The sequence below is a fragment of the Polypterus senegalus genome, chromosome 7 (genome assembly GCF_016835505.1).
Source record: "Polypterus senegalus isolate Bchr_013 chromosome 7, ASM1683550v1, whole genome shotgun sequence".
Classification (NCBI taxonomy): Eukaryota; Metazoa; Chordata; class Cladistia; order Polypteriformes; family Polypteridae; genus Polypterus; species Polypterus senegalus.
The window spans coordinates 135,731,190-135,743,314 of NC_053160.1; the positions used below are offsets into that span (position 1 = coordinate 135,731,190).

Sequence of the window (12,125 nt, forward strand, 5' to 3'; positions counted from 1 at the left end):
GGATGACATTAAAGATAAAATGTAAAATTTACATTATTCATGCAAACAACTAAAATAGCTTGTTTGTTAAGGCAGGAACTATTCATATGAACAGTGAACAGGGAAAAAAAAACACGTTGGAGAACGCCTTCTGTTCTGCTTTACCTTTACGTGTCTACTTATATGTTCGCAAACCGATTTAAGGATTCTACATTTCACAAAAAACCTTTATTAGGTTGTATAACTTTACAAGTATTTTTATCTTTATCTAAACCACACATAATGGCTTAAAAAAAAAATTAAATTTGCGTAAAGTGAAATTAAAGACAACACTGACTGAGTTACTGGTAATTGCACCTTTTCTATTATATTACCTTTGTAGATGTTTAGGATAAAGCAAGTTTTGTCATCGGATTTTTTAACCCAGGTTAATTGGAACGTGACTTTCCAGTAAGGTTTTATAATGTTCTTCTTATCTATTAAACTATATATATATATATATATATATATATATATATATATATATATATATATATATATATATATATATATATATATATATATATATATAAACTTCTCTTTTAAAAGATTGAAAATCAAACGTTGTCTCGGTAGATGAAGACAGAAGGCTCCTTAAAACGCGGATTCATTGGTCCTGTTGCAAGCTTCTTCGTCAGCCCCTCTGCTTCACGTTCAGGTTTAACTGCGAGGTCACGTCCAATGACGTCGTCTAGCATATCTGCTACGTCCAGCCATATTTAAATATATGAAGGAAATTAGTGCACCAAAATATGCAAATCCGGTTTGCATAGTCTCTTGTTCCAGTCGAAGGACTAAAATTAATATTTTGTTTTCTAGCATGCATATGATTTTCTCTAACTGTCCGAATGTTGTTTTCGAGCTTCTTTTGTGTGTTGCGTGTCCGGTGATGTCGGCGTCGTACAAGTGAAGAGGCAGAGATTGATGCTGAAGAGATCGTCTGCGCATAATGAGATGTCTGCTGCGCCATTCTCATACCCCCGCCGCCGTTGGTTCCTGCCTGTGTATTATTTTTAATATTGATGCATATGTAAAGGTATATTTGCATTTATTCTTTACTGGATGCTTTTTTTCACGTGGTTCTTTGAAGGAAAGTCATCTAAATTGCTCTTAATGGTTTTATTCCTTGTCAAGTTTTTTTCTCTTTAATTGTAAAAATGGTATTTATGTTATGCGCATCTTCAAATTTTTCCGAATCTAAAATTTTACATTTTACAGTGAAACAAAGAAACACAGTTTAAAAACTATTTAATTATGACGTTTAATTCACAAGCTTGGACGTTTTCCTGCTTTACATTTGGTCTCCCTCTCTCTTGAAGATAAGCACATACACGCACATATGTTAAAACACACAATCATAAGACAAAATAATTTGGATATTCTTCAGTTTTACCGTTATAAAGCAGGATAATACAGAATAACAGCTAGACATTTTCTGCGTTCTAGTGTTCAATAGCAATGCTTATTTTTTTACGGAAACTGCTTTAGTATGTGGTATATAGCATCTAACAATTTATAAATTAACGTTGCTTTAACAGTTTAACGTTTTAAATATCGTGTCAAACTCTGCTTGTGCGAGTGGTATAAAGACAGTTCAGACTGTTGTCTGATGTTCCCTCCGTATTTATTTATTTATTTATTTTTTTGTCAAGACCGACTGATAGATGGTATTAAATGCAAAATGAACGTAGTATAGTATGTTATACTATTATTACCAGATTATTCCTGTTTAATTGTTAACATTATTCAGGCTTTTCATTCAAATGTGAAGATGTCAGTGCTGTATAAACATATATCTGTTTTTAGTTAACCGAAGTAATTCAAAAATAAAACATTTGTTTCCAGACTTCGCTCAACGTTAATGTATTGGTTATATCACAAACGCCCAAGTAAATAAATACTCGTTTAACGGGGTTAAAAAACAGGTTTCTTTAGTGATGTATTTCGCGTCATATAATAAAACTTTACTAAGGTTAAAAAGTAAAAAGCCATTTTTTTTAAATAAGTAAAAAAAATATAATATCACTACACACTGACAAATATTATGGAGACTGCACTGAGTACGTGTATAAACGTACTTACTCAGCGCTCTATATATTATTTGCTATAACTAATATCTCAGGCAAAATACACTGTCATATTATATATTAAACAAATTAATAAACGTACATGGCGCAAAGATACATACTTACCTGGTATTCTTTTCCCCTCTAGTACCCCTGAAAGTTGCTGGAGTTGTGTCGCGAAGACATTTCTGGACGATCACAAGATTATCATATCTATGGGTATTCACTGAAAATAAAATAGCAGCAGTCGTCACTCATGTAAAGAAAACCATGAGACCTATTGCACATCAGTAAACGCGCATATCATCCCCTTCTAAATGACAAGTTCGAATTCTAATTGCTAGAATTCGAATAGCCAGTGTTTCGAACCTGCACCGTTCTTTAAAAGTGTCTGTCCCTAAAAGTAAAAAGTATATATATATATATATATATATATATATATATATATATATATATATATATATATATATATATATATATATATATATATAATATTACTATACTATACTACTATACACACATATATATATATATATATATATATATATATATATATATATATATATATATATATATATATATATATATATATGACATCGAGCCGCCTTCGTCAAATACGAACTCCGGTGACAAAATGCGAACACCAGTTGCGTTAATATGTGTAGCACTTAATGTGGATTAAACGGATTGAACATTTATTAATGTATTTTTAATCTGAAAAATGTCTCTTTCTTTGTCTCAGTTATCGCACGTTTAAAAAAGAAAAAAAAATCTACTTTTGACTTACATCAATATGTAAGTAAAGTGCTACTTGCGCTACACTTTATTACAGTTAATAGATCATACGTAGTTATTCAATAAAAATAACATACAACATCAGGTTTTGTCTTCGGGATTTTTAAAATGTGGCTAAAACAATTGTATCATTTGTGACTATAGAGTAAAACAAATAGTTCATGTGACGCTATAAATTTTATACATTTTCGAAACAATTCGAAATTTAATCATAAGGATCAGTATCAATAAAACAGTAAAAGTACATTAACAATAACCTTAGATTTTAAATAAAATGTAAGAAAATATTATGCATGTAAACAAAATGTAACGCATGGCACTATTTTTGCACAGTTCAACGTATTCACAAATGCATCTTTATTGTACTCACTATTTAGTCATTATTTCACTCCCTGACTATACTCATTGTTTTCGCAAACAGTTGACAAATTTGACAATTGTCATTTCTCAGCTGAAATTGTTTTATAATAGGCGATGTATGTGTAATCAACAAGAAGGAAAACTCTGGATAATAATTATAATATGCTATAATAAATATAATGCACTATGTTTGCATTTTATAAAAACGTTTTTCATGGCTCTCCTTACTATTTAAATACAATACATATATTGCTTTTATATTTTGCCTCTCCCATCACTGAAGATTGCGAATGCTATAGTTTGTTGACCATTAGAGGGCATTTTGTTTCTTGCAGTAAAATCGCGACACCTCCTGGTCACATATTGTTGACTGCTGCAAAATAAAATTGCCTATGCCAAAAGCATTATTCCTCTCTGGGAATTTTGAGTTATATTTATTCTTTTTCTTTCTTTCTTTCTTTCTTTCTTTCTTTCTTTCTTTCTTTCTTTCTTTCTTCAGACGAATTATTTTGAAGTCACTAAACTACTGGCAATGAATGAAAATACTGAAAAAGAAGTTCATCTGAAATAAAGAACACAATTAGGGTTGAAGATTATTCTAGAATAAGAGTACCAGACCTTTGTGTATTTCACATATTTATTGTTGACTGAAATAAGACATTCATTCTAAAAATAATGCATTGTGTAAAATATAAGGATAACTTTGTAGACTTCTATGATTCATTTTCATTGAACTGACCCAATACTGTTTGTGTGTGTGTGTTTACCTTGCGCTATAATACATTTCTAGATAGTTTTTATAATCTAGCCTATTTTTGTGACATCATATAACAAAAAAGTGATCGTTTTAATCAATATATCTGCATGTATATACAGTGATAAAGTTCATTATTTTCTGTAATGTACTGATAAACATTAGACTTTCATATATTTTAGATTCATTACACACAACTGAAGTAGTTCAAGCCTTTTATTGTTTTAATATTGATGATTTTGGCATACAGCTCATGAAAACCCAAAATTCTTATCTCAAAAAATTAGCATATCATGAAAAGGTTCTCTAAACGAGCTATTAACCTAATCATCTGAATCAACTAATTAACTCTAAACACCTGCAAAAGATTCCTGAGGCTTTTACAAACTCCCAGCCTGGTTCATTACTCAAAACCGCAATCATGGGTAAGACTGCCGACCTGACTGCTGTCCAGAAGGCCAATATTGACACCCTCAAGCAAGAGGGTAAGACACAGAAAGAAATTTCTGAACGAATAGGCTGTTCCCAGAGTGCTGTATCAAGGCACCTCAGTGGGAAGTCTGTGGGAAGGAAAAAGTGTGGCAGAAAACGCTGCACAACGAGAAGAGGTGACCGGACCCTGAGGAAGATTGTGGAGAAGGACCGATTCCAGACCTTGGGGGACCTGCGGAAGCACTGGACTGAGTCTGGAGTAGAAACATCCAGAGCCACCGTGTACAGGCGTGTGCAGGAAATGGGCTACAGGTGCTGCATTCCCCAGGTCAAGCCACTTTTGAACCAGAAACAGCGGCAGAAGTGCCTGACCTGGGCTACAGAGAAGCAGCACTGGACTGTTGCTCAGTGGTCCAAAGTACTTTTTTCGGATGAAAGCACATTTTGCATGTCATTCGGAAATCAAGGTGCCAGAGTCTGGAGGACGACTGGGGAGAGGGAAATGCCAAAATGCCTGAAGTCCAGTGTCAAGTACCCACAGTCAGTGATGGTCTGGGGTGCCATGTCAGCTGCTGGTGTTGGTCCACTGTGTTTTATCAAGGGCAGGGTCAATGCAGCTAGCTATCAGGAGATTTTGGAGCACTTCATGCTTCCATCTGCTGAAAAGCTTTATGGAGATGAAGATTTCATTTTTCAGCACGACCTGGCACCTGCTCACAGTGCCAAAACCACTGGTAAATGGTTTACTGACCATGGTATTACTGTGCTCAATTGGCCTGCCAACTCTCCTGACCTGAACCCCATAGAGAATCTGTGGGATATTGTGAAGAGAAAGTTGAGAGACACAAGACCCAACACTCTGGATGAGCTTAAGGCTGCTATCGAAGCATCCTGGGCCTCCATAACACCTCAGCAGTGCCACAGGCTGATTGCCTCCATGCCACGCCGCATTGAAGCAGTCATTTCTGCAAAAGGATTCCCGACCAAGTATTGAGTGCATAACTGAACATAATTATTTGAAGGTTGACTTTTTTTGTATTAAAAACACTTTTCTTTTATTGGTCGGATGAAATATGCTAATTTTTTGAGATAGGAATTTTGGGTTTTCATGAGCTGTATGCCAAAATCATCAATATTAAAACAATAAAAGGCTTGAACTACTTCAGTTGTGTGTAATGAATCTAAAATATATGAAAGTCTAATGTTTATCAGTACATTACAGAAAATAATGAACTTTATCACAATATGCAAATTTTTTGAGAAGGACCGTATATATATATATATATATATCTTAGATTAAGCTAATTAGAGTTAGTGTTGCCAGAAACGTGATTTGTATGCAACAAAACAGAGACAGATAGATAGATAATCTTTTTAAATTCATTATTATTGAGCTGCACCACAATAATAACCAAAACTAGAGTAAATTAAGCATATATTTCCAAAAAATATTTACCAGCAAAATATTGTACAAAATATGGAGAGATGTACAATATACCTTTCCACAGCAGCCATTCATATCTTTAAGTCAGGCTACACCAGAAGTGCAAATTGCATGATAGTATATTATGCACATTGTTTTGTTTGAAATAAAGACCAAAGAGAAAGTACAACGATTGTACATCTCAGAAATATATTCAGCTTTAATAACTATGAGGATCGCATTCTGTTATATACATATTTGGTCCTTTGTGTCTACTTGTGTGTGAATGCAGGAACATACAAATATCAACTGTTTTGAGTGATGTTCTGTACTATGTATATGAGTCAATTTTAATTTAAAGTCTGTACCCAGTATCGACTAAGGTTGCCCTTTTTTCGCTATGACGTAATAACGAACAATTAAAGAAATAAGGATACTACTATCTTTTGTAATTTTTTATGAAAAACATGCAATAACAATTCGACAAAAGTGCTTATTTTTCTATAATAGCAATATATATATATATATATATATATATATATATATATATATATATATATATATATATATATATATATATATATATATATGTGAATGAAAAACGATTAAGACAGAAAATGTATTCTACGTATTTGGTCTTCTGCGAACTTAACGCATTATTTGCACAATAATGTACCAATGACCCGTGTTTCCTGCATAATACAATAGCCTTAAATCATTTTTAAACATAAGTCAAGAAAACTGTAAGACGAATAAACAATCGATGTACAGATAAAAGTGAAATACAGCAAAAAGTAAATTATCCCAGCGATCGGACTTCTTTTTCCTTCAAAAAGTGTATTATTGAAACGGTCAATTGGACCGTTAAATGCATTGTGCATTTTAAAATGTGGTATTGCGCTTATTCCCCTAAATTTGTTTGGAGACGCATCAACCGCTGAATCCTTTCAGCACAGTCCAAGTTCACAAAGCAAAAGAGAAAAACCAACTCCTTCAAATAGCAGAAACAGCCAGCGCAGTGGTTCCTATACTTACCCATGCGTAATGTCAAATGTAAATCCGGCCCACTGGCTCAAATTCCACAATTACACGTGCACAGTAAGACAGTGCAGCTCTCTTCTCGTCTAACTCAAGCCGCAAAGATTAATTTGCGATTTTCATAGGCTAACCACAAATTACTGAACAGTAGCCAAAAGCTCATTTTATCCGCGAATTGTGCTGGGAACTCCAAGCCAGCTGCTTTTAGCTGTTTAATTTGTGTCTGCAACTCAAAGTTAATCAACGGAAGCAAAGACACAAAAGCCTATCTGTTAAGAAACCGTCTCTTGCTGTTTGACGCATAAACAATGCAGACATTTTAAATTGTGGGAAAATTCGGACACTGTTTTCCTGTCTTTTTTTTCTTTGGTCACAATTAACTCCCATTTTAACGAACTTGTTCAGCTGGGCAGTTACTTTCCCCTCACTTATTTTGTTTTCTGCGCGTGCTGTGTGTGTGTGGTACGTGTGGCGGGGATTGCGCCGCGGTACAATACTTCTTACACAATAGTGTACTTAACTGGTACACAACCGAATTTCGGACGTTTGTATACGTCTCATACATAGTTAAAGGGTAAGGATACGAGGTAAAGGGTAGTTAGAGCTCCTGAAGCTATTTTTTTTAATGTATGCCTGATCTCTAGCCGCCAAAATTTGCAGTATTGCACGAAAACACACCTGTGAATTGTGTATGAAAAAACATTGTTTTTACATTTATTACAGACACAATGATTAATCATTTTTATTAATCGTATGATTGAAATTACAGACTAAAGTTTTCTTTTCTCCACTAACTTTTTGGAATTAAAAACGCTCTACAATAACGTTTGGTTATGTAATAAAGTGCTTTCAAAAGAGGAAAACTTAGTTTACACTGCATTAACAAAACATGTCTGATGTTTATTGATAAAACAAACACAAATGGCAAAAAAAAAAAAAAAAACATGGCATGGAAAATTAAAATTACTGCTACATACTTTGTGACTTCTGCACAAAAAGGTTGTGTTTGCTCAGAAAGTCCGCCTTGTGTTGTGGTCTGTATAAAGTAGTCAAGTAGGTAAGGTAAGTAAGGCATGTGACTTCTGTGTTGTGCATTATTGACAAAAAAGATCGACTTAATTTTAAAGATAAATTAATACCTCTTCTGAATGTACTTTTGGATTAATATACTGTACTGTCATCTTAACCATTACCTCTTCAAAGTATATCGAAAATAATATTTAATTTTGTCTGTTTATTCATTAATTTATTGTCCGTTTCTTTTTGTGTAGATACTTATTAACGCCATATCCAATAATGTCGAGTAAGTCAATTAAATAATTAAACGTTTATTAAACAGTTAAACATTTATATAAGTTGAACATTTCTACATCTTGCCTGAAGAAGGGGCCTGAGTTGCCTCGAAAGCTTGTATATTGTAATCTTTTTAGTTAGCCAATGAAAGGTGTCATTTTGCTTGGCTTCTCTCTATATTCTAACCAACGTAATTTCTTACACAGGTTTTCTACAGGCTCTTTCCTAACTTACAATATTAAACATTAAATATACAAAATGGGTTTTGGAAGTCACCACTGACTTACAAGTTATATATGGTAATTATGAAATGTACTGCGTGGAAATACATTAAAAATGTAAGCAAGGTGTTACTTGCTCTACTCGAAGAAATAATCATCTTTGACGGCCTAGAACAAAATCTGGTGGGCATAAAGCAATAAAATACCGAGTTTAAGTTATCAGGTATTGAGTCTAATGCCACGAGTGCATTCCGACCTTACTCGTTTAAAGTACTTTGACATGATTATCTATCTATCTATCTATCTATCTATCTATCTATCTATCTATCTATCTGTCTGTTTGTCTATTTATAACATGTTTTCTAGCTCTCTAGCTCCCTAGGTATTTAATATTCGCAGAAAGATATGAAAATTACAGGTTGCTGACCTACCGTCCCATATTTTAGTCGTCTCATTATTAACTAATTGGTCTGCTCGTTTGAATCATACTTTTTATAATCTACATTAGATGTTTGAGTAACGAAATATGGAAAATATGTGCAATTTCGTGGTAACATTACCGTTTATTCTAATATATAAGTTACACAATATTTTTTGGATGTTAAAAGATAATGTAGTAGCACTTCTAGCGGAAACAAAAAAAATAAATCTTAGATGTATGTACCTGAGGTTCACAGGTGAAATCTGAAACGTATAATTCCATAAGGAGTTGTATCTACCTTAAATGGTCTGCTAATCAAAAAATACTTCATACAAAGCATTGGTAATCAATTTTGCGTTACAGTAATCCGACACATTGTTCTGTAAATCAAAATACAGTGTTCTAGTTATTTCCGTGTATAAAACAAAGGTGCAAACTATCCATACGATCTATAATTCTTTGCCATTAAAATTAAACGTGCCACGTTTTCTTTATGTTACTGAACATACTGTATAAATGTCATTTTCTTTATGAATATAGGAGATTATTGGTTGGTTATGTATTATTAGTAGTTTATTGGCTGACCTATATTCCGTGCCTCCCGCCCTCCCCGGCGTATTTATTTATATTAATCGTTTAATTGCTTACTCTGTATGGACGACAGTGCCCAATAATTAAAAATGGTCATATGAAAGAACGCGTTAGGAACAGGCTAGATTGCAAACGCGGACTAATGTTTATTTGACATTTATAGCCACACACGTGTACCCATATAGCTCCATATCAAAACAACCGAAAATCTAATGGCATTTTAAAAAATGCATTTTAACCCACGTTAACTTAAAATTAACGATTAAAAATTCCGAGTTACAGAATCTATGTAAGAACAGTTAAAGCAGAACAAATCGAGATCTAGATACATTTTTTTTTTTAAAATAACCTTCTCCATCTGTTCCTAATTTTTTAATATTTAGCATTTTTACCTTCAGCTGCAAAAAAAAAAAGTTACAGGACAATATGATATTTTAGTTAATCTAATCCATATAAGAAATGCATTTGCGAGTCATATTTCATAACGAATATTAACTGTACGCAGTATTTTACACTTTTTTGAATATATTAAGAGGAGTATAAGAGTGTTCTACAAACGACAGGAGATGATTAAGTCCACTGAGCTCGTTTAGTTAGCTAAAGGCTTTGCAGTCCTAATATTTCATAGGCGACAGTTTTAAAACCTGTGAATCTAAAGATTTGATAAATTCATCGGAAGTAAGGTTTATACAATACTAGTTGTATATGAAGTTTTTATTCGATGATTACAAAGTTGTTCAACAGATATTACAAGTACAAAAGAATACTAAGCACATTTTACTTTGAAAAAATAGTTATCTCTTCATAGTTACTTAACGTAGGAATCGTTTAAAAACTATATACAATGCTTATGTGTACAAGTGGAACCTAATATCCAATGTATAAAGTGTATAGTTGATATACTATAATGCTGACAAAACATCCATTCTAATTTTAGAATAACTAATCAGTAAAATCTACACGCGGTATTATGGGGAGGAAATGGCAAATAATCCACAAGTGAAAGACTTGCTTATGGAAATTTGACAAAGTTTTACAGTCCATTCCTGTTAACGACAGCGGAGTTTTAGGAACGAATTTCCCCTTTCTCCGCTGTTAATTTTTCGGCAGATATTTTATTGCCAAATTCTTTCGACTCCTTATTATAAAAAATAGCGTGGACATAACGCATGAAAAATGGCACCATAAACAAGCCAGCCCTAATAAACAAATAAATAAATAAATAAATAAATAAGCCTTTGGGAGCGTGATAGTCCAAAGCAATGAAATACACGAAAACTCGATGTGGAGCAATAAACAAGAGAAATTAAATAAAAATGGTGTAAATAAGTGTAATAAAACAAATATAAATTATTATCACTGAAAGAGATGAAAAAAATTCAGGAATTAATTAAGAGTGAAATCTAAGTAATTGGCAAGTCCTCCTTTGCAAAAACAAATGCCCCCTTGCCTGAAGATTTCTGTATAGTAATACGTTTATAATTACAGCGGAATATTTACAACAAAGCAAATCAAAGAAATTTACACTAATGAAAACATTAATACCTAAAACAAATATCAAATGGAAATAAACAGGCATGATCACAAACAGAAGTAAAATATGTAAATGTACACCGCTGATATTTATGACAGCATCATCAGGGAAATAAAACAAATCATTAGTAAATATCGTTGTACCCTTTAACTAAATGGCGCTATTTCCCTAATATGTTGTTTCAGCCATAATGTAAAACAGTTATCTGCACAAACTACGTCTTTTATCTCTTAGTGTTGCGGGACGCTGACGCCTACCCCGACGGCATCGCATCCAGAGTAGCAACCAGACAGAAAGTACCCCAATACAGACAAGCTAAAACGCACACTCATTGCTGCCAGATTACGCCAGATGAATTCAAATGCGTTTGTGGAATATGTAAAATGAGAAATTAATATATGGGTCAAAAAACGAGAACAGACAGCAAAACAACGCGTTTTGTGTATGGTGGGTCAAGACTCAGAGCTGCCGGTGACGGTCGATTCCTGTGTACCCAGCGAGGCGAAATCTCGAATCCAACTTCACTGTACGTAAAGCCTGACGGCATCGAAAACATGCATCAAAGTTTAATTACCCGAATACAGTCATCAGTTTTTATAACCCGCCTTTACAGTTGTCGAGGGATATCGGAACATCTACTGGAGTAATAGAGGAACCAGCTCTGGAGGGGGCGCCAACATAACTAATAATACAAAAGCCTTATTTAATTCTTTACGTAGTTTTTAATTATTCTTCGTCACTCGGCTATACATAAACCTGTTTTGGCTTGTGTTTGTCTGAGACTTGATTTAAATTATGTCATTTACTTCCGCAGGTGTGATTGCTTCAAGTATTTTTGGCTGGAAACGCAATAAGAGCATACAGATTCAGACCTCCCAAGCAGGACATTCATCCACTAGCTTGCTTATCAGCCTTATGGCGTGTCCGTAACACTCAGTCAGCCTCTTTTCAACTGTATAACGTGTTATAGAAAGTCATATATATATTGCGAACACTTTTTTGACGTTTGTATGATATGAAGATTTACTAAAGAGTTGGAGTGGGTTAGGATTTTGAGAATCCCAGTTACTCCAATGTATTCAGATGTGTGTCAAATGTAATTTCATATTTTACACGTGTTAATAACATATATCAACAACTAGAATAAATTGGCTTTGAAAAGATGTGCGGTAACTGTCA

General features: G+C 33.5%; 1 long non-coding RNA gene across 1 annotated transcript in view; it reads right to left on the minus strand.

The window, feature by feature from the left end:
• Positions 1-2,408, minus strand: part of LOC120532868 — a 68,767-nt gene extending 66,359 nt beyond the window's left edge. Inside the window, exon 1 of the long non-coding RNA XR_005634394.1 lies at positions 2,211-2,408. This is a non-coding gene — a long non-coding RNA (uncharacterized LOC120532868). The remainder of the gene's footprint in view (positions 1-2,210) is intronic.
• Between the last annotated feature and the right edge of the window lie 9,717 nt (positions 2,409-12,125).